Raw genomic sequence first — 24106 nt, 5'->3', positions numbered from 1 at the left:
AATGAGAAAATTGAGTATCTGCAAGCGACAGCAAAGACCATTACTTTGGTTCTGTCCAGCTACGTGGCATTTTCATATTATTAAACTTTGGCTAAAGTTAGCTAGGACACCATCTATATATATATATATATATATATATATATATATATATATATATATATATATATATATATATATATATATATATATATATATGTATATATATATTGAACGAGAAGAAAGAAGAGAACCGAGGGGACCGACTTTTATTAATCATATCATATAGGAAGCCAACAGACAATGACACTAAGGGTAACATAGGTGAAATTACTGGTACTTATTAATTGAATTACAGAAATTAGAGTTTAATCGAAATGAAAATGGATGAAAAAACAACTGGGCGGCGGTGAGGAACGATTTCGCGGTTTTTCATTACGCTAGCGATCGCATGCACGCGTAATGCGAGGACGTGGGATTGGTGAGTGAGACATGGACATTAATGAGCCAAATTCTCGGTAATTACGATGAGAAATTTAAAAATAAACTGTTAGCTTTCCTTTCTTATTCAATAATCAACTCATGACGGTGAAATTTACGAAATGAGAGTTCTGAGAAGAATTATTTATCAGTCTAAACTAATGCAGTACTTTAGTTTCCATTTAATGGGTTGCCGAAAGGCAATGAAACTAAACAAAGGAATGAAAGGATAGATGAGAGCATCAATGCATTTGTGAAGTACGCGACACAATCGCATCATGTATTTATGATGTTGAGAGCTCAAGACCTAAAAAGGATGGATAGCTCGTGGAAACGTGCAAAAATAAAACGTGCCTTTTCCAGGGTTGTCCTACGATACCTGTCAAATTGCGAAATACCTGTCATTATGTGTAAAATGCATTGTTAGGTTAAAGAACTGCAGGTGTCCAATTTATTCGATAGCGCCCCTGCTATGGCGTCTCATAGCACTGGTGTTGCTTTAGAATGGTTAACCCCGTTAACGAATCAATATTGCGTTATTAAAGCGGTCTTTTGTTCTCGCCAAATGGTCAGCCTGGTTATGCAAACAAAGCACTGCTGTCAGCATCGGATGCTACCTGTGTGCGGTAGCTTTCTAGCTCAGGATGAGCTGCTTTAAGCGTTACCGAGAAAAACTAATCACTGCAGCTAATACCGGAAGGACGAAAAAAAAAATGGGACAGTGACTTTAGCATGCGCCGAAGAGGGCGAAGTCAAAAGCCTGCGCACCCGCCGTGGTTGCTCAGTGGCTATGGTGTTAGGCTGCTGAGCAAGAGGTCGCGGGATCGAATCCCGGCCACGGCGGCCGCATTTCGATGGGGGCGAAATGCGAAAACACCCGTGTACTTAGATTTAGGTGCACGTTAAAGAACCCCAGGTGGTCAAAACTTCCGGAGTCCCCCACTACGGCGTGCCTCATAATCAGAAAGTGGTTTTGGCACGTAAAACCCCATATACTATTATTGTTAAAAGCCTGCGCGCTCAAGAGACATCCATTAAATTGCTTGACATTCTCATTCGCATGCGTTGTTACTCCTTGTTACTCGTTTTCTCCCACTAAAGGTAGTGGTTTTGAGTGCCTTATTTAAAACTACCTTAATTAACGGTACCCTAACCAACTTTGCCCTAATTAACACCAAACGTCCTGGGTTCTACTCCCACCAAAGGTCGTGGTTTCGAGTGCCTTAATTAACGCTATATTTATTAACTGCACCTTTTTTGGCGTGATTAGCGGCATCGATGTGGCAGCGATGTGGAAGAAGACGACGAACGCGCGAGCAGTGGCACGAGCGCTCCGATTTTCTGTACCTCACAACGTGACCTTGAAACAGAGATCTAAGTCTTTCGCCTTAAAAGTGTTTGACTCCCTGCTTGCTTGTTTGCAACGAGCCTTAATTTCAGCAGATGTTCATGATTTGCATTCAATTGCTTTGTGAGGTAAAAGTACACCACGTTCAAAATGAAGGCAACCTAGCACTTGTGCATATTATTCCTCTCTGGGTCATGTGACATATCATTTCTAATTAAGCCTGCACCAAGGTGGATTTGTGGTGGCAGCCAGTTTTCAAACTGTAAACCAGGAAAAAGGCCCCTGTGAATCTTCTTTGGAGCACTTTAGTCAGTTTTTCACTTAACATTACTACTTCATCTCGCGAGCACTCAGTGGTGCATGAGAGTTGCATTACTTTGCTACCTTTGCTCTGTGACTGCGGACCTTAGGCATATTTTTCAATGAAGCGGTTGCTCTGGCATATAAATGACCGGAACACTGTGGCAACTTGAAGCGCTGTGTTTTTTTATAAACAATTGGCCAGAACCATACCAGTTTCATGCAGCAGTGTTTTGTGCGTTTAGTGTTTGTGTTTATATGTGTGCTATGACTTTTTCACAGTGCTTCTGTTGCAAGCAAAGTACATCTTGCCGCATAGATACATTGTAGCTTTAAATAATCACTTGTTATATTGCAATAAGATTGCTTCATTTTTGAAAGTGCTGCTGCAGTACCCTTGTATGTTTCTTTCCTTCTTTTACTTATGTGCAGGTTGTGCAAGGGCAAACCATGGGCCTTTATCGTCGAAGGTGTCAAGTACTGTCATTAAGCATTGACTCATTGGTGCTTAAGACTAGGGAGGGTGGGCGCAATCAAAGGCGCCAAATAGTCAATAATTAGGGCTGCAATATGCCGCATGGTGACGGGGAACGAACGTAACATTTTAGACAGGTACGTGCTGAACACTCGTTTTCACAGTTCCAACTTTATGTATGTTATTATTTTATGAACTCTTACGTTTTATTGTGCAAGAAAATGCTAGTGAGCGATAAAAAATCTCACACTATAATCTAGTCAACATTAGAACCATGCAATATTCTTTTTTAATGTGTGATCCATGTAATGCACTGCGTTTCATTTGTCTACACTTGTAGAGTATCAGGCTGTAGTGTACTAGCTTAGCCTGATACACCAGCCGATCTCTGCCTTTCCCGCATGTGAAATCTCTTTACTATGCATGGTACGCGCGCATGCATGCTTACTTGTATCAACTAGTAATAAGAAACACACGATCAAATACAATAATTTATTGCAAGTCAACAATGCATGTGAAAAGGCGGTTGACCCTAAGCTGAGCCATCGAGAAATTTACAATGGGTCATGCGCGGCATTGCAATGGCCAGTTGGCATCAATGGCCGGCTTTGCGACGGCACCCTAGTAGTTCGCCTACTAAAAGCCGATTTCAATCCCCTAGCGCGGCCTTGGATAGTGTGCCGAGCTTGGCCCAACCAATTTGTGATTAGCCATGGAAACATGGCCAAGGTTGGGCCGAGCATGTTCTCCCCATTGGGAAAGAACTCTGGTTACACGCATGTTTTACGGAGACAGAAATGTGACACCGAGGTAAGATATACACGAGAAGGATGCCTGTTATGAGTCGCGCGCGGGCAACATTTTAAATTTCGTGGCTTACATAATTATAGGCACTTCAATTTGCGAATGCTCGAAAGGAACGACTCCGCTGGAAAATTGGCTTTGGTTCTGCAAGGTCCAGCAGGTCTGACGGCGTTTTCTTTATTATCCTCTTTATTCCCCATTTTCTCTCTCTCCTCTCTCTCTATCTGCCCCACTCCCGTTTCTTGTCTCTATTATTTCCAAGTATCTCGCACAAGAAGGAGAGAAGAAAACGGCGCCGTGAGAGTATAATGGGCAACACGTGTTGTAGCCGTGAAACTCTGCGGCAGTAGGTTAACAATCCACACGTGCGCATCTCGCGGACGTTCGTGTTTTTGCCAGTGCCACGTTATGATGTATCGTTCATCTTGTCAAGACATCTTGTAGACGCCAAATAGATGTACGTGTGGTAAGCGGGGTTCGCTGTGTAAACAGCGGCTCACGAGTTAGGCCTCTTCACAGCTCCAATCTCGCTGGCCTCGTCTTCTCGCGCCATTCTCAGCAGGCGTCGACGATGCCTAAGCAGTGCGTCAAGCGCGAATAGTGTGGACACCGAACTGGACATTGAATCTGCATTCCCTCGACTCCTCCGTACCTGGCGCGCGTTCCCTCGCTTCTTGTTTACAGGGTTTTCTATGGGGTTTCCTTCATGGCTCGAGGGCGAGCTGCGTCTTCCGTTCGCCTCCAAGTCTAACGAAATCGCGGACAGAGGGCGGCACTCACGCACAAGATAGATACGGCCTTCACGGCCAAGGAAAAGATACGAAACAAACACTTGAAAACGTACTTTCACCCTTCTCTCTCGCACATCGGGCTCGGCCAACGCCTCGCTCAGCGGGCGACTCGCCCACGCGACTAGTCGCGCGAAATACAGAACCGAAACTCTCCGCATCGGCCACGCCACCGCCCATCAAAACTCGCTCGAGCGGCTCTCCACTCGCCGCACTCGCCACTTTTCTTCGCCGCCGCCGCCGCCGCCGCCACTTTTGAGCCGCACCCCAAGCGACGCAACACGCGCGCGCGCGTCGTCTGCCCGCGGAACCAGTGTCAATTAATTTCTCGCCCTTCTTTGTTTGTTCCGCGTGTCACTCCGCTCGGGTCTTTCGTCCACCTCCAACGTTTCTCTCTCTCCCTCTATGTTGCTCCCCTTTCCCTCTTGACGCTCGGCCGGCTCACTTCCTGCGCTACGCGCGCTTTCGCTCAAGTTCGCGCTCCCCTTCCCTCCCCCAACTGCCGTCACACTGCTGCTGGAGCGGCAGCAGCAGTCAGATATCCGGGAAATTACGAGATACGAAGCGGTCGTCGCCTGTTAAGGCCGCTGCGGTTGTCCCGTCAACGAGAGAGCTCGAGCGGCGATCGCGCTTCGGCCGGCCGTGGAGTGCATAAAGGAAGTCAACTGTTGCAAGCAGCGCTGCGGTTTTTGAAATCTCGCGGCCGCTGTCAGTCGCTCGTCACCACGCGGGACGTCCGAGCGAGTTTACTCCGCTGTGCGTTGGACGGTGCTTGCTTCGAGCTCGGTTTCGCGTCCCGGCCTTCGTCACCGTCATCGTCAGCGCTGGAAGGAAGAAGAAACACACCCACTTCCTACGCCGCTTTTCGTCGTCGTCGATCCTGCGTCGGAATGCCACTTTGAACGCAGGCAAGTGAATCTATGTTACGCGATGTTTGCATGCAACCCGCGCCCTCGCTTTATTCAGCTGCAGCGCGACCTTTATTTGAAAGTCAAAGTGTACGATCCGTCGACATGCATGCTTATAAGTTGTCAGAGCCAGTGGACGGGAGGCTGATGTTGTAAAAGTCGTCGTCGCGAATGTTGGCGTCCTGGTTTGCGTGTTGTCTTGCTCATCGAGAGAGCAGGCCGCCGCCGACGTGTGGGACGCCCGTACATGGATTCCGGCGCTTGTGCGCGGGTTGACAGCCGGTCGTTCGACCGAGCAGCCTCTTGCTTCAACAGTCACTGTCCATATATATGCCTCCTCCATTTACCCCCTTTGTCTTTCGATGACGATCACATCGCGGGTTTGTCTCCGCTGTCGCGTTTCGATATTGTCACCGGTGTGAAGTATAACGATGCCTTCGATTCCAGCCCGCTCGCATCTCATTCGCGACGAAGTTCTCTGGTTGCGATAACGCGAACCCCTGCTACTGCAGCTCTCGTTCGGATTACACATCGATGACGTGTGTAGCTGCGTGCCGACGACTCATTCAAAGATTTAGCAACAACACGTATATACACGCGGTGAAATCGCGTGGTTTCAGAACGGAAGTTGGAATGGTTTAAAAACGCATGTTTAAACACCGAAACGTACGCTTTCGCTGCTCACGTTACTCGCTTGAAACGGCACGCTCGCACGGTCGTCTCCTCGTGACGCTTCCTAGAAAAATCGTTGCTCGGAATGGCAGCCCGAATCCATTGTCAGTGCACAATTGGCTTCTCGTAGAATTTTTTCTTTTTTCGTAAGTTGTTTTCGCTGTAAGGATGGCCGGTGATTCGACTCGGCGGTTTTTTCGTCTCGATTCTCCCCGACGTATCGCTGTCGTGACTAAACTCGCAGGTCAAGTGAGGAGTGACATGTCTTTAGCGCCACGCCATGGCAGCATTTTGAACGTATACTGTACCTATAATGCTGGCTCGGCGTCCTAATTGTGTCGAATTCCCTGCATAATTGGTGGACAAAAGCGCGCATGATCTCGTCTATTCTATTTTGGCATCCTGTGCAGCAATCTGCCAGAGCGTTGATAGCCGGCTACGCGGGATAGTTTCTGGCGAAAGAGATCCGCGAGTGAATGCGTGTGGTGCATTTGGAATCTGATTATACGCATAATGCGTGTTATTAATGCAAAGCATTCTATATCTACCTTAAGTACTTTTAATCTATCTATCTATCTATCTATCTATCTATCTATCTATCTATCTATCTATCTATCTATCTATCTATCTATCTATCTATCTATCTATCTATCTATCTATTATGTGCGCGCGGTTGTGATGCCGTAGTTGTCGTTTCTTTATCTGGATATACATCAGTACACGCATCACAGGACATAAATGATATGCATGACATGACATTAATAACACTTGGTAACGCTTTGCAAAACGCCAAATGACGCTTGATAGCCAGCTAGCTACTTGCAAAATGCTCCGCATAACATCGATTCCTGCAATGCTGACTGGCATTTTTCTCTTTACGTTTTTTTTTTCTACGCGGACTTGCAGAATCTGCAGCTTCTACGCGTTTGAACAAACGCATGGTACGCGTGATGCATCCGTATTGGTGCAACGTATTACACATGCACATTTAAGCGCTCGGTTTTTTTATATTTCTCGTGCATCTCGACGAAAAATATGGAAAGGCAGTCAGCTGCACCATATTGCCCGTTAAGCCTTCATGTCCGCTGCCTTTGAAAGTGCGATCAGCCTGTGTTTGTGCGTATGTGTGTTTGGTCGCGACGCGGCTTATTATTGTTGTTGTTGTGTGCGTGTCTTTTTCTGTTTTTGTTTTTTATGTATGCGTGCGCCAAGCCAACACTTTGACCTTAGAGTTGTTCCTGGGCACGTTAAATAAACGATGGATTGATTGACAGATATTGATAAACATTGGAGATGCAAACCGCGATCGTGCCTTTTAGTTCTCCTTTCCCCTATTCACGCACGCAAACAAAAGATAAAGATAAGAAGAAAACAAAAGGAGTCTTTTCTTTTCTAGGACAATGGTGAATTTTATCTACAAATATTCGCTCGCGTTATGGCAAGCTTCACATTGAGGTCCACACTGCTACACGTTATTCCTAAGCGTCGTTTTCTCGTCTTTTTGTTGATCAGACTTCGCCACAAAGCGCGAAAGCAAGTACCTTTGTTGTAACTGTCGATATTTATATGTCCTGCTTTGAAACTGGTGCGGATTAATTAAAACTGAGCCACTATTTTTCATGAAACAAATTCGCCTCAATTCGGCGGAATTTGTGATTGACGCTGCTCTCATAGTATGCATGCCCAGCCTCCTACAGCCTTTCCCGCCTATTGCGCTATGACCGAGTTCGTATGATCCGTAGAGAAAGGGCAAAAAGAAAGATGGAACGTGATTACGATGGGCGTACGACAAAGAAGGAACAGCGCAAGCAGGGGCTCGTCCATTGCTTAAGGAGCAACAATAAGAGTTTAATTGATACGAGGCCGGGACATGCGCTGCTTTGCTTACAGAAGAGTAAAAAAAAAGAGCGTTAGGTCAATTTAACTGTGTTTAATTAAATCAAGCAGCGAGACATACACGCACTGCTTAGAAGGATAACGTAGAAAGACACTTTGTGCCGGCGCTCCACCGGCGCTCACTTTACATCAATTTGCGGCGCATTTCGCTGGAAAGACATCCTCGCCTCGCCGTGCCTTTGTCGGCGCAGTCGGGCGTCCCAATTGCGAAAAAGCGCCCGACAGTCCTCATTTACACCACTTTGCGGCGTGTCCCCGATCTCGTGTGTGTGTGTGTGTGTGTGTGTGTGTGTGTGTGTGTGTGTGTGTGTGTGTGTGTGTGTGTGTGTGTGTGTGTGTGTGTGTGTGTGTGTGTGTGTGTGTGTGTGTGTGTGTGTGTGTGTGTGTGTGTGTGTGTGTTTGTTTGTGTGTGTGTCGCTGCATCCATGGAATGGGGGCAGGCAAAACCACAGTAATGCGGGTGTTTCAAGGGAGACATTGTATATTTCATTCTTAAAACGGTGTAGGATAGAGAAAGACGAGTATAAGCTGAATATGCAGGGATTCTCATGGAACAGTTCTCCGCAGCCGAGAAAGCAAAGGCTGGCGTCCGGTATTTTGGTGGTACACTATTCGTGCTGGTACACATACGAGGATATACATGGAAAACTAGAAAAAGAGAAGAGAGTATAGAGGCAGGAATGGGTTTAGCCAGACGCACTTCCTGTTTGCTACCCTGCACTGGGTAGCAAACCGGAGAGAGAAAGGACGGACATTAAGAGCACCATATAGTTGCACGCACAATGTCTACTATGTATGAGCGGTCGCGGAGACCTGTGGATTCAAAATAATTGCAGCAACGCTCTCGTTGATCTCGTGCCAGTGACGCACACGACCGCGCTACAAGGATCATCCTATTTGTGAAAAAAAAAAACAACAACTAAACAATGGCGCTCTTGAGTCCACTCGGTTTACTGCTGTCCGGTTAATCACCGCTGAAACCTAAAAGTAATTGTACATATTTGTTCGTTATACCTTCTGAATTGGTTTCCTGAGGGACAAATTACGATTGCGGAATCGATTGCAGTTGGTTCTCACTAGGCACGCTCGCTTACACTATTCTGAGTGTTTCGACGAACGCCGAGACATTCGTGTCCGAGAGATACGCCTCGAGATAAGACACTTTCGCTTCCACGTATACACTCGACACTCGGGAGTTCATCAGGAAAGGTTGCAGGGTGGATTTGGCGTGCCAGTCCCCAGAATTTAATTTCGAATCAAGGCTTGTGGGGAAATTGGCGGCGCACTGCAGGAGGGGAGGGAGGCAGTAAACTGAACTTCTGCGATGATCTTTTTTGCGTGCGCCCGTTGGCTACAAGGAGCGGCCCTGCCGGATGCGACCAAAGATGTAGTTGTTGGCGAACACGCTACTCGTGTAGTATTTGCAAGTCGGGTAGTGTCTGTCTGTAGTCCATCGGAGTCACTAGACTTGAAAGCCAATTCAAACTTCGTGACTTCAGAGACGTCGCTGGCCACAGCAGATCGTAGTGCTGGTGTCAACTCCGCGGGTTGGAGCAGGCGTTGCCCAGGATGCGATCGTTCCGGGATACGGCCCCTGGGTTTGTCAGCTCGTCGAATGTGGTCCGGATTACAAATATCGCAAGGCCCGCGCTCTCTGTGAGCGGCCCCGTGCGGGAAGGCCCATACACGCTACCGCCCGCTGTTGTTTGTTTGATAAGTGTTGAGGAACGCGAAGGTATGGGCTATACGTCAGAGCCGGCTGTTTCAGCGCAGTTATGAAATTGAAGCTGCTCGCTATCCCCAAACAGCACGCACGCGCATTCCGCAGACACGTTTGCGCACCGTGTGCAATAAACAAATTAATTAATTAATTAATTAATTAACGAAATCTACCAACAAAACATAAATAAATTAACCAGAAAGAGCTTAGTATATGCATTCGATTTATTTGTTGCCCGCACCCTCCGTTGAATTACATGGGCTTTCGGTCTTCCCACGTGACGTCACAGCTCAAAGCGTGCAAGCCTTCTTTGGTAAGCACTATATTATTATTATTATTATTATTATTATTATTATTATTATTATTATTGCTGACCGTATCCTGAAGACTATGCTGAAGAGGGTCGCTTAGCTCACAATACCACTACAACAAGCAGTACGGACTTGTTTCAGCCCTTAGGTATTTCTACCTTTAACGCTACAGCGTTAAGGGCCCCGTGTCGATGAAAATACGGCGTCGGCGTCCCTTGTCCCGAATCACTTCGAACCACGCGAACCCAACCACGCAGGCCCTCCGCGTAGCACAAATAAGTTACTGAAATAATTGAATTTCTCAAAGTAAGATACGTCAGAAATATTGTAAAGTACGACTTACACACAACCTACATACATAATAGGGTCGGATTGTAATTTGAGTATACGAGAAAACATAATTCTGTTACGCGGAAGCTCAAGCACAAACCCCTTTTCCAGCGTTTCTACCATTCATAGACCGGTCACGGCTTCCGAGATTTGCGCGCGCAAATCGCTGAGGCAACAGAGCGGCGCGCCCGATTCCTTGCAACACTTCCAGATGGCGTCACCTCCGCCGCATCGCGGCCGACACAAGAGGCCGCGTTTCTACCAGAAACCTCGCCTTCGTTCATAGAGTTCACCGCCGGCATTTCCCGGTAAACATTAACGGTTACATAAGCTGCAGTTGCCGGGAGGCGGGAGAAGCAGTCGGGGATCTTTGAATGCTATCGCTTTGCACTCTTGAAGGTGAAGCTTAATATGCATCCTTCAAATTTTTAATACTTTTGCTTTTGGAAACGATTGTCACATGTCATCTTTAAACAGGGATTTCAAACATAATTATGTTGCGCCACAGACAATGCGCAGGGTGCCCCTCTTTCTAGCAACCCGTAGTACGACGAGATTCTGCAAGGCTAGAAGGCATGTGCTCATGTACCAAGAATATTCAGCGAGCTTCCACATGGAGTCTTTAGTGCAACATCAAAGCGCAGCTTGAAAGACATTCTGAAATCATTGCAAATCCCGGTATACTTGTTATTGTTTATTTCTGCTTCATATTGCTTATACAGTGCAAATTACTTTATAAAGCACGATGTGGTACTGATTACTAACAATATTTTGCTCTGTATTTTCATTTCTTTTTTTTTTTGGCGGCCAGGCCTAGTCGTGCAAGCCACCTAATGGGCTTTGACAGGCCCGAATCGTGACGTACTACCCTAGAAGATGACAATAAAATTATTATTCTTACTAATACTACTACTACTACTACTGTAGACTACTACTACTAAAACAAGAAAGGCAAGGGGTGAACAAGTCGCCAAGCGCCACTGGAAAAGTCTCAACGCCTATAGGCATTGGGCGTTTTCCAGTGGCACTTGTATATACCTGCTCTTCCAAGCACGAGAAAGGGATGGTAAGGATATCGAGAGAGGAGAGAAAAAAATTGGGACTGTCGACCGAAGTGCGAAGCACTGACATCGATGGCAAGGTGTAAGCGTTGTGCTTGAATTCCTCGGACGGTGTTCTATAACGACACGCGAATGCGACCTGTTGTCCCGCGACGCAGATAACGCGAGGCAACTGCATGCGGGGCAGCAGAAGGCATGCAGTTGCAAGCACGCCCACGTGACGTTACAAAAGGAGGCGAGCATTGAGTGTGATTAGTTTTACCCTGCAAATTCACACGTCGGAGTTTCACCAACACTATATACGTCCCCTGTACGCCAGACTCAATTTTCCAACTTGTATTCGTGGCTTGAAAACTATTTTCCCGTTCGGTGTATGTACATCTATTTGTCCACGCCAACACGGCTTTCCCGCGCTGTACGGCTGTTAGAGTTCCAAAGTGCGTAAAAATTCGCGGCCGTGGCTTGTCTGGACTGTGTTCGCGGTGGCCCTAAACACGGATACGAGCACGATAAAATTGCTTCGTGCGCGCGTGTGTGTGTATATATAGATAACGAGGCGGCGGTGGGAGTGGTCCTCGGTGGCTGTGCTCGGATTCCGAAGGGCGGGGAACAGCAGCCTAGCGTCGGCCACAACTGGCTGAGGGCACCGGCCGTCTCTGTTCCGTGGTATCTTCGCTTGTTCGCGACTGGGTACACTAAGCTTGAATGAAACAAATTACTAGTACTCTGCAAATTACGGTAGTACTCCACATGCGGAATCGCCCGCCCAGCCCACAAGGATTGCGACCCTGCCTCCGCTGCGGCTTCAAGACCACCACTGTCATGGCTGCATGGTGTCTTTCTTGCCTGGGCTTGTGATCCAGAAAGTAAACAGTCCTGTGCAGCCAAACAGCTCTCTCTCTCTCTCTCTCTCTCTCTCTCTCTCAGAATTCAGAAAGTTGAGGTGACGCTATGGTATTCACTAGGGCGTATCGAAAGACTGCCTCGACGAAATATACATAGGTACGGTCACGGTCATACTTAACCCGGACTCCTGTTTCGCAAGCTGCGACATTGCAAAGCGTTTTTCGCCGCTGCAGCGATTACTTTCGCATTTGCGAGTGTTATAGTGGAAAGCACGCACGCACGCACTCTCGCGCAAAACAGAAACGCGCGACCATTGGATAGAATTTTTTTTTAAAAACCTCCTCTGTATAGCTACCTCTCGCATACCGTAAAACGCTGTTTTTTTATTATTATTATTCATCTACGTCTCTTCATTACAAACTGCCGAACGTGGTTTTTAAAAAAATTCTGTATCTGCAGGAAAGCAACGGCCGCGTACACGCAGAAGACGACGGACCAGCAGTTACGTCGTCTAATGAGGCGGTGTGGTCCGATGAAAGGCTTCCATTGTGTCCGCATGGTGTGTGACGTTGCCGTACACACTTTTGCGTACATTGAAACGGGGCCAGTTTCACGCGACATGGACGGCGCGAGTAGCGTTTCTTGTTGCGTTTATATACTCGCATTGTTAACCTGAGCAATCATCCGGTGCTGCCATGCCTAAAGTTGCAGGCTTCCGGAGCGTAAAAGAAAAGTCATCGATGTTTCTTGCATACGTAACAAGCACATAGTGTCGTCGCAGTTTCTGTCGCTTGACTGACGTACGGTTTAAGATACGCAGCCGGCTTTCTTCAGCAAGTTGAGTGCATCAAAATAGAAAGCGCCTGTGGCAGATGACGCAGTTACACCTCTGCAAGTGCGTGGGCTACTGGAAATGTGACCGCCGCTTTGTACGGCAGTTTACAACGTCGAATTATACCCAGTAATCAATTTATTCAGTCAACATTTTAGAACCGAGTCATGCTTCTTGTTTATTTGCAGAATTAAAACCTATTAGTTTTAAGTGTGTTCCGTTATCATCATTATCGATACACTCGAGTCCACCGCAGGTCACATGTGTCCTCTGTTAACGGAGCCCTCGTTATACACCGTCATATGTCATTAGGTCATATGTTGTCATCTCTTCATATATTTTGCATCACCCATCAACAGCGTTTTCCTTCCTTCGGCACTAATTTTGTTACTCTGCAGTTCTCAGACGCATGCGCAAAGAGTAAGATAACGTTCAATAGGTTGGCAAGTTGGTAAGGGCACAAGAGGGCTCGTAATTGCTTCTGGTCATGATGAGCCTCTTGGAGCAGCGAATGCAAGTGTGCGAGAGAAAGCAGGCGATTTCAAGTCGGAAACAGCCGCTCACATTGTGTGTGTGCGCGCGCACCACACACCAACAGGTGATCAAGAAAAGCACGGAAGAGAAGCGAATGCAGACCTGCCTTCCGATATATTTAGTAGTTTAAAACAACAGTACACAGAGGTAATCAACAGAGGACATGTCGCTCATACGTCTTTCTTCGTCTTTCTTTCGTCTGTCGCAAGGCTCGCAGCTGTCGCCAAGAAGCCTTCTTTTGCGCTTATTGAGCCAATTTGCCTCAATTACACTGACCGAGAATAGTGCCTTATTGAAAGTGCGTATTACATACATACATACATACATACATACATACATACATACATACATACATACATACATACATACATACATACATACATACATACATACATGCATGCATGCATACATACATACATACATACATGCATGCATGCATGCATGCATACATACATACATACATACATACATACATACATACATACATACATACATACATACATACATACATACATACATACATACATACATACATACATACATACATACATACATACATACATACATACATAATCCCTTCGCGTCTATGCTCGTGGTCTTACCTCTTTTCACTAGGCGAGCGGAGGACTAGCTTGATTGGCTCGGCGAATTCCGCAGTATCGCAGGATTATCTTCATATTAGTCTCGTGTAACGAATAGCAAGCAATCCAGATGCGTTTTACACTTGCGCCGTTGCTCGGTGATAAACTTCGTTGTATGTACACCGCATAGGCGGACATCTCGCCGCACCCAAATCAAACGGAAGATTGTGAAAGATAAGCTCTATCGAGGCCATCTAGTCTAATGCTATTGAACGCATCAGAAAGGAACGATGCGGCAATTACCACGGGGTTCTGAAAGGATTATGACCTGCGCGATAACAAGAAGGCGCTCTGCAGCGCTTTACTCCTCTCTCTTATGGACTGATTAAATTCATGTTTGCTCTTAGGTGCGAGTGTACTGCGTGCATGGCGCCGAATCAGAATAGGCTTTATTGTGATGATTAGAAAGGTTTCAGGATATTAATATGCCGAAGGAAGTCCCGACGCCAGAAACTGCAGTGGTGCCTCCTTTCCAAATTAAGTGGAACAAAGTTTGAAGTAAATAAACATAATGAAGTGAGCACGTGGAAGAGGTGGGGAGGAGGATTTCCAATACTGTTCATTTTCGGTGATCACGTGGATTAAAAAAAAAAGAACAGCCGTGAGTAGATACTAAAATAATTATTTCTCCCTTCACTTCGAGTACTGCACTCTATTACCCTCACTAATCAAATTATCTCTCCTAAGCTGCGACGGGGCGTAAAAGAGTGAAGGGGGAAGGGATGAGTAGCGGCACATCGGACACGTACGTGTACAGCTGAAAGCACGCTCCTTATAATGTCAAAAGACAAGCAACCACGCAGGCCATTTGACGTCAGCAAGCTCCACGACGTCTTCCTTTGCCTCGTTCTGCGGTCGCGGGCTCGACTGAATTCTCTTCGCAGCGCGCATTTTGTCTCTGGTAACTTCGCCCTGCTTCACTTTAACCAAAGCATTGGGAAACCGAATCATTAATGTTTTCGTTACGCCGTGCAGTTAGCAATTAGTGCGTGCGCTTCGAGGCTGCGAAAGATAATCAAAGCTCTAATTGTTTCACAGATGACGAAACAAATTCCTTGCTTTTCCGTACAGTCTGGAAGCAGCCCACGGAGGCCTCGGTACATCATCGAAGGCCACAACGGGGCTTCTCATTCTGTTGTTGCGCGTACGCGCTCTAAACAAAGGAAGCGCGTGGTCTTACGACCACGTGCTCTCTGGCTTTCTATACTTTTCTTTTTGTACCTTGCATGTTAAATAATGATGATGGCACCACATCAACGTACGGTACGCGGCGGAGTCTGGGAGAAGTAAACCGCTGTTGCGAGAGCGTAAGCATCGCTCCCTCACCACCTCTCTGGTCGAGAGAGTTCAAGCGTCCGCCCAAGGCCGACGCTGCGTGTGCATTTAAAGTTGCGCGGGAGGGTAATAATTGCAGTCCCCGGCACAACAACAAATGCCCGCTTCCACCGCAATTGCCGGCATACAAAGGCGGACGGAAGAGAGAGCCGGAGGAAGATCGACCTCAGGCCGGCCGGCTGCCCTAGCGCTGTGAATGGAATCGGATGTTAAAAGGTCCTCCCGCTACACAAGGGTGTTGCAGGGCGGAGGCCGCCAAAGGGAGGGGGCGGCTGGGAGGCGCGCGCTATGTCCGCGTCGCTCTGGCGGGTCCGGGCGTGTGCGGGGTGGCCGGAAACGTGGTATATCTGATGTACTACGCATACGCGCCGTTCCTTCTTCTGCTGCTATCTCTTTTCCGGGCGCGGTCCGCGCGCTGTGTGACGTCGCCGTCCCGTCGAGGGGTCTCCATATGGGGTCTCTCTCGTCGAGCGATCGCTGCGCCGTCTGGATTGCACTCGAGGCACGCAACGCGCGTACGTCTGTTTCTGCGGCCGCTTCGGCATTTCTGCTGCCATCCCGGCTTTCGGAGCCGCCAGAGCGACGCTGCGATGCAGCAGGTCGTCACAGTGCAAACAGCGGATACTCCGATGATATCTGTCTCACTGCGGGCGCAGATTATACTTCCGTCCCGACGACGTCCGCTTTTATGTCATCGTGATCCCGTCTCGCACTAATACGGTGCAGTGTTGAGGAACCGTGGAGCATCGTAAAACGCGCACGCCCGCAGGGCGAGAAGAGTTTGCGGTTGTTGACCTTGGATATCGCTATCGTCTAGTACTACGCGAACGTCGATTAAAATAACGCAGTTGACCTCACCCTTATAGCTTTCCGAACGTGACGACAGCTCTGTTATCGTGGCGCCCGAGTGAATGACGACTGCGTGACGGCTGCTTCAGCTTCCACGGCGATGCACGGTTTTAGCGAGACGTTGCGACAGTTCCCGTCGACAAGTGCTCGCTCTTTTTCCCGCTCTGGTGTACTCCTTGCCTCATGGCGCCCTGAAACGCGACTGGGGCGGAGATGCATGATTGTGATGCAACTATAGCCGTCTTGAGGGGGCGACCGTTGTGTCGTGGTGTATCGCTGGTGCGCACCCAAGTCCTCCTCCCAACATTGCCCTCCTCTGTCACAGTACTGCTGTGGCCTCCGAAATGCGTGCATAGACACTGCTTTCTTCAGAGTCTCTGTGGAGCGCAGCAGAACCGTGCGCGAATTACCGAGCGCCAGAGCAGCGCGACAGCGCGAATACAACTTCCAACAAAGATGTCCCGAGTTTAAGAACGATCAACTTTGAACTGCATGAGTTTATAACTACCTTCATCTCATGTAGTGCTTCGTTCTTGTTTTTAATTTCGTTTTACTGCTAGCCATTTTGGTTATTTGCTTTGAACATTGTTTCCCAGAAAGTCCCCCTTAGCAGTCCTACCTATGGTCCTACGATCGACCCTTTTCACGCTTACAAACAATAGTTCCCAAAATACTTCCAGTTAAGCCCTCCGGAGCAGCACAAGTTGCAATAGCCTATAAATTTATATTACTCTCCAGCTGGCACCATTTCTGCCGCAGAGTTGGACAAGTGTTCGACAAGTGAATTGTATTGTTAAGTGCAACAAAAAAAAGCCAATACATGAGCTCGACGCCCTGCGCACGTTCTTCGTGTCTGAAAACATCAAGAATGTGTGCCTACAGTACACTATGCGACAAAATACTTCTTTTTTCTTAGCTAACTGGACTGTCGGAAATGGCTGATCGAAAGTTCTCTGCGGTCTTGAACGCACTGTTGCCACATCGCGGATGCAAATGGACTTCCTCCTGAACTTTAAACATTTAGTTAGGTTTTAAGATGTTAAGAAGCACATCAGACCTTACCGCCATGTTAAGAAAAAGGATTAAAAACGCGATAGAGCAGTTATTTGGAGCGTTTAACTCCTAAGGGGCGTGAATTCGAATTCTAGTGGTGGTGTGTAGAGTTTTAATTTTCTATGCCCTATGACGAGGGTTAAGTTGACAATGAGGAGGCGACCTGACAACGATGAGTTGTTGACAACGAGAGAGAAACTTTACAGAAAACCGTCTGCTTCTTGGCCAATCCCCCACAGTGGGTATGCGCCACTGTCTGGGACACAAGACAAGACAATACAAGAGCACACGAGCGTAGGTAGCTCTTCCGCTCTGCAGTGGGTGGTCCCCTCAGTCCAGGATTCCAGCGGCCTTAGTTGCTGCTTTTCTCGCTCGGTTGACCAGGTTGAGCTTTAGGTTGAGCTGGTCCGTCGAGTCTGAGCTGGACAGCGCTGCCTTCCATTGCCGTGTGGTGGGGCGTGTTACGGGTGTGAGCTGCGGTGCGCTTGCGCAAGCCCATACCATGTGGTAAAGCGTTGCGCATTGATCGCAGTGTGGGCATGTATAGGAATACAGCGCCGGGTGTACGGCGTGGCAGAGGCTCAAGTGAGGACATTTTTGTGTTTGGAGTTTTCGCCACACTACGGCTTCCTCTCGCGTCAGAGCATTGTGAGGCGGCGATGGTACTCTTCGTGAAAGGCGATAGTGTTGTACCATGTGCGTGTATACGTTATAATGGCATGGGCTCGGGGTTCAACTGCTCGGCACGGCCCTCTCGCGGGTCCCGGTGGGCACGCGCTCGGGCGTAGGCGTGTGCCTGCCGATTGCCGCGCGAGGACTCGTACCCCGCAGTCCAGACGATTTCTATGTATTATTGGAGCTGGTGCGCACCGCTCATAATGCGATGTGCGGCCCTGGAAATTTTGGCCCTGGAAAGAAATTTCTGCCATGCCGTCTGAGAGTCGTTCAGACGTGTGACGCAGTCCCAGTGCGGTCTCGTCGTGATGGCTAACGTTGTAGCTATAGTTACACTGCCTCCGCAGCGCTCGCTCTGGAAACCGACGGCGCGTTTGTTTCGGTCCCCTGATTGTAGACTACGCTGGTGACGAATGCGGTGCTTCTTGCGGTGCTGGCCGCGTCTACGTACAAGGCACTGGGGTGGTTCTCGTACTTCCTCGCGAGCGTCTGCGCCCGGGCATATCGCGGCCGTCCGATGTGGAAGTTGGGGTGCGCGTTGCTGAGAATCGGTGAAACGCGCATAGTTTCCTGTATTCGTGTTGGGGATTTTTTATCGGTGCGCTGGCCTTCCGTAGGGGATATGCAATAGGTTTCAAGACAGGACGCAGCGTCTCGCTGTTGTGCGTGACAGTCCTTTGCTTCTGGCTTACCAGATGGGCCTCTGTGTTTTCCCGTGCGTTGTTGTGCACCCGTGACTCCTCGAGGCGAAAAGTAGCCGTTCCGAGTGGGGGTCCAAGGTGCGCCAAGAGGCCTGGCGTATCAGGCGGTCGAGTACTGCCACTTCCGTGTCGCTGAAATTTAGATACGGTGCCCGAGTACGCAATGCGGCTCACAGTCGGAGCCTGCACTATAGTCGGATCGGGTCCTGTCCCTCGAGGCCCCTCTTCCTGCTGGTAGTTCGTCGCATCATGCGCAGGATCTGCGGGTTGACGACGACGGTCGTCGCCCGAGTAGCGGGTATAGCGAACCAAATTACAATTCCTTAAGTGCTGCTGCAGAAAAAAGATAAACAAGAGAGACGGTACGAAAAAAGAAAGGTTGGAAAGAGAGAATCTTCCTTCCGCGCCTCCGAGGGATCTGACTTTCACCACCATTGCAGAGAAACAATCGAACGAGCAAGTGTCTGCCACACCCTCTTCACTATGAGCAAAAGTCTGTGAAAGTCACGAGCGATATTGTCAAATGACTGTCGAGTGAGTAAGCAGCCCCTCGCGTGCGTGTAAGCGAATAGCCGAACGAATAAGGATGTGCACGAATGAGTCATTTAGATAGCGAGCGAGGCAGCCGGGTGCACTCTGTCCACTCACCCGCAACTGACGTCCGTGAACGTCTTGCCTTTTTATGAGGATACAACTTCCATGTAGCAGCACTTTCGATACGCTGGACCGAGGTTTCATTTGAGGATAGTTGAGCAAGTTAATTCCTAATTAATCACTTCACTGACAATTTTTTTTACTCAAATACCACGCCATGTTGTTCTTGCACAAACGTACTCTCCATTGGCAGAACTGAAGGCGAACGAGTCGTTCTCATTTTCCTTTACGTGGAACGATGTTTGGGCACTTTGGGGTTAAAGGTTAGTCTGGAGAGCTTTTCTCATGGTGTCGTTCTGCAGGCGACTACATGAAGCTCTCTCTCTCTCTCTTTCCATCTCTCTCTCTCAAAAACACACCGATGCGTGCCGCGCGCTATGTTCCGAGGCCGGACTGTGGCAGGCACCCGTCGTCTGTACTGAAATAAGCTTAACACAACGAATACTGGTGTGCGAGCCCCCCCCCCCCCCCCCCCCCGTAGAATAATAAAAAAAAAGGCAGTTGTCTTCGGCGCAAGGTTAAATTACATTTTGGGGTTTAGCGAACCGCACAACGGTTTAACGAGGGGCGCCGCAGTCGAGCGATACGGATTAATTTTCACCACGTGGGATTCCTTTTAACGTGCACCGAATAATTTACGGTACACAAGCGCTGACGCGGCGCGAACGGAGACCGCGGAGCCGCGGCCTCATGCTCGGCAGCAGAACGCCATACCAAAAAAGGTGATGCGTGCAGACAGGACACAAGAGAAGTGGACAACACGAACGCCGACTATCAACTGAAGGGAGCACTGAGGCGAAAGAAACCTTTTTTTTTTTTTGCATAAGGAATCCTTGCCAACTAGCTCAGCTTTCTGTCGTTCTGAACGTCATGCCAACTGAGCCACACCGGTGGATTAAGACAGTCTGTATTGTGACTGACGAGAGCAGAACTTCTTTTTACTTATGCCGTCGAATTTACAAAATAAGTTACTACAATTGCCCCAAATAATAAATAAATATTTCAAGATATCTTGATTACCTTAAATTGAAATTATGGGGTTTTACGTGCCAAAACCACTTTCTCATTATGAGACACGCCGTAGTGGAGGACTCCGGAAATTTCGACCACCTGGGGATCTTTAACGTGCACCTAAATCTAGGTACACGGGTGTTTTCGCATTTCTCCCCCATCGAAATGGGGCCGCCATGGCCGGGATTCGATCCCGCGACCTCGTGCTCAGCAGCCCAACACCATAGCCACTGAGCATGCAACCACGGCGGGTTTGATTACTTTGAAGCTGCCGGTACGCGAATACATGTATATCGCAAGTACATCCTTAAGTCTGCGAATACAATAATCGTTCACTATATAGCTATGGCAGCAATCCTACAACCCAAAATTTTCGTTGATTCTCCTCAAGAATACGAATAGATGGGAACTTCGAGCCATATATGCGACCGACACTCGTGAGTCATGAAGCGCTCGACCGTCTGTCTGGCTTAGCGCTGCACGTCTGCGTAGCGCTGTGCGTAACGAAAAGCTCTTATATCCGCACAGAGCGAAAGGGCCGTGGGACAAAAAGGCTGGGCGGCTCGCGCATCTCTCTTGGCTGGAGAGACGAAGGCGCAAAGGCCGAGGAGGGCTACACAACTGCTCCGCTATCGCCTTTCGGCTGTTAGCGCGCGGGACGGCTCCTGTAATCTTGTTTTCCCACGCTTGCTCGGCAAGATCTGAGCACGCGGTATATACACGAACACGGACCGCTGTGCATGCTTTAGGAATCAGCGGGTAGAGCGTGCCGATGGAGATTCGCGTTTGTCGCGTTAATATGAGGCCTCGGCCGAATCCCCCTTTTCGAATGTGTGCAATTGAGGCGGATAGGTGTCGTCGATGTGAACTCTTTGCCAGGAAACGTACAGAAACGGTTCCGAGCCAGCGTTCTCCGGTATGTGCTTCTTTGATAACAGGATATACGGCTGCTAACAAGATGCAGTTTGTTTCGTCCGCACAGAAGATGTATCTTCTTTGTAAGCTTGCTCTTTGTACGAGACGCACGTTTGGCAAGATACGCGCCAAGTGCGCTATGGTGTAACGTTGGGAGAGAATCAGAGGCAAGGAGGTTAGCCCGAAATACGCCCCGGTGGCTGCCGCAAGGTTGGCGAGGAAGTTGCGCACGCTCGCACACACGCAAGCTTTTTATTGTACAATCATACACGCTCACAGATTTCAGTATAGTGTACTCATTTCATGAATCTTTCGCAACTGTTTTCTTTTTATCTTTCTGCTTACAAGTCTCATGTGGGGTTCCTATAGCTCTTCTTTAAACGCTCTGTTTTCTAACCGACTTACAGCGTGTCGACTTATAGCTGTATTCTTGACGTGCGAATAACATATGTGCAAAACAGTTCCTTCACATTAGCGAGCGGCGAACGCGTGTCCCTGTCCGCCATCTGGGCAAAGAAAAAATCTGTCGGTGAAAGAGCTGGCGGGATATACTTATCTATGGACTTGGGATCGCGTTGATGGAATCCCCGTTTTCGCAGTGCCGACGCTGCGGTGCGGCTTTGTAGAGCCACTGCAGCTGTTACCAGCCGGTGTATTGCACATTGATCGCGTATATAACCGCATAGAAAGCGTCAATGTTTTGTTAGCCCATAATTGCGACACTGTCTAAGTATATAACGAATGGCTCCAAAGGTCACTTCAGCTAAAAGATTCATTCGTATTGCACGCGAATATATATATATATATATATATATATATATATATATATATATATATATATATATATATATATATATATATATATATATATATATAGAGAGAGAGAGAGAGAGAGAGAGAGAGAGAGAGAGAAGAGGCAGATAGCTCTTTAACGAAGAGTAAATCTTTCAGCGCGAACTTGATACTCCGCACAAGAGGTTCGCAAACATGGGTGATGGCGAGTACTCCTCTTCGCTTACCCTTGCCAGGAATGGACCTTGCCTAAAAACGTTATTTATAATGGCTAAGTGGTTCCAAAACTCAACAATCTTTTACGTACAGCGCGCACAAGGGCGTGGCCCGTACGAAGAAAGAACGGCACACGCACATAGCGTTGCTTATGACAATCTGTAAGGCTATTCACTGTGATAATTACCATTATTATCCGCGTATACTCCTGCTTGAAGGTACTGCGTGTACTGGAAGACTGCGCATTACGCATTATCAGTACGCATTATCAGTGGCTCATAATCTCTAGCACAGCCTGCGTCTAACACCCGGTTGATAAAGCCCGTGCACCACCGTTTTTTGCCTTGCCCTGTTGGGCCACGTCATGTCAACTCGCAAATACTGCAGGTTCCGATAATTAAATTGTGCAGAATTGTACGCCATTTAGATGGAGAAAAGGTGGAATTGGGCTTCAAATTGGGAGTCCTAACCTACAAGCGCAATAGGTCACCTCCTGCACTTGCTTCCGTATACGCATCGAAGCTGGGCCAGGTGTTATAACCAGTAGCTATATATAGGCGTTTACAACTGATGCCGGTGGTGACGCTTTCAGCTGTCGCAGAAGGCCTTGGTGTGACGCATAAAGAAAACACCGGTGTATGTTTATGCTCGCCGGCATTTCACGTTCACCGACAACGTCATCAGTCGCGTGTTTCGATGCGCTCACTCAGTCAGCCAGCTACCGTATAGTTTCCCTTATTGTGCACCCTAGCTCCCTTTCTATTCCAAGCACTTCACTAACCCCTTGTCAAGAGAAACTATAGCTAATCCGCTTCACAACACTGCAGATCTGGCGAGGGAGCTGCAAGAGAGAGAGAGAGAGAGAGAGGGGGGGGTGAAGAGAGACTACATTTATTAGCAGCAGCACAGCCTATACGTTATCCGTTGTATATATAAGAGGTTCCACAGGGCTTCCTACCGCGAAAGTGTAGCGCCTTTTTTCTGCTTTCTTTCTTTTTCTTCCAAAGCCAGGCAGATAACAGTGCGAAGGGCTATAATGAACGATCCGGGCCAAAAAGTGAGATCTCGCTGCGAAATTTTAGCCAGAAAAGAGCGGCGATAAACGCAACATATTTCTTCTTTTACGATTGTAAGGGGAAAAGCGCACGCTTCTACGTACAGTGTGCAAAAATAATAATAATAATAAAGGCGACTGCAGTAATCGAGAAAATGCGGTATGGCAGTAGCGCTGCGGCTTCTCGCAGTCTCCAGCGCGCCAAGTTCCGTCTGCTCGCGCGTGCCTGTGTGCGTTGCGAGCGGTAGGTGAAAGCAAACGCCGCGAGGGGATGCAGTGACGCTGGCGGGGGAGCCAGCGCTGCCTGGCTAACTATGCTATACACACGCGTCTGTCCATCATGCGTGCAAAACAAAAGGCGGAGAGGGCTAGGGACGTCTTTCGACGGGGCGCGAGCCACGCCACGTCTCTCCGCGGGCGTGCAGCGCGAAGGCTCCCTCGACCGCCGCAGTCTTTGGGACTCCGCACCGAGGAGCGTGAGAGACGTGAAATAAGAGGCAGCCTGCGCGCTCGGGAGTGTCACGTGTCCCGCGCGGGCTGAGAACGAGTCCTTCTTTTTGTTCTACTTTGGGCTTCGTTTCCTTTGATTTATTTATCTACAGTCTCTCTCGCTCTCTTTCTTTCTCTGTCTTTGTCTCCAACGCCTTTCCCTGCCTGATCACGATGCATCACTGCAGACTGGGAAGCTACGGGCTGCCTCCGAGAGACGTTGCATCACCGCGGCGACCTCGCGAGACGTTGCTCGTACGCACCCGTTCACGAAGGCAGAAGAATATGAAACAAAAGTAAAAAAATAAAAATACCAACATAGATACATGCTCAAATTCTTTTCCGTCTGAGTCCTTCAATGGTCCTATTGTCTATTTATTTTCAGTGCAGTTGCATACAGCTTGGTTTTTGGCACTCGACCTCTTCAAACGCACGAAAAA

At 48.2% G+C, this 24106-nt stretch overlaps 1 protein-coding gene across 1 annotated transcript in view; it reads left to right on the top strand.

The window, feature by feature from the left end:
* Positions 1 to 4404: 4404 nt before the first annotated feature.
* Positions 4405 to 24106, top strand: part of LOC135897490 (ras-related protein Rac1-like) — a 42833-nt gene continuing 23131 nt past the window's right edge. Inside the window, exon 1 of the mRNA XM_065426123.1 lies at positions 4405 to 5079. The gene's annotated coding sequence lies outside the window, so the exon portion shown is untranslated. The remainder of the gene's footprint in view (positions 5080 to 24106) is intronic.

Source organism: Dermacentor albipictus, chromosome 1 (genome assembly GCF_038994185.2).
Source record: "Dermacentor albipictus isolate Rhodes 1998 colony chromosome 1, USDA_Dalb.pri_finalv2, whole genome shotgun sequence".
Lineage (NCBI taxonomy): Eukaryota > Metazoa > Arthropoda > Arachnida > Ixodida > Ixodidae > Dermacentor > Dermacentor albipictus.
The sequence above is the reverse complement of the archived record's forward strand: the minus strand, read 5'-3'. Positions and strand labels throughout refer to the sequence as shown.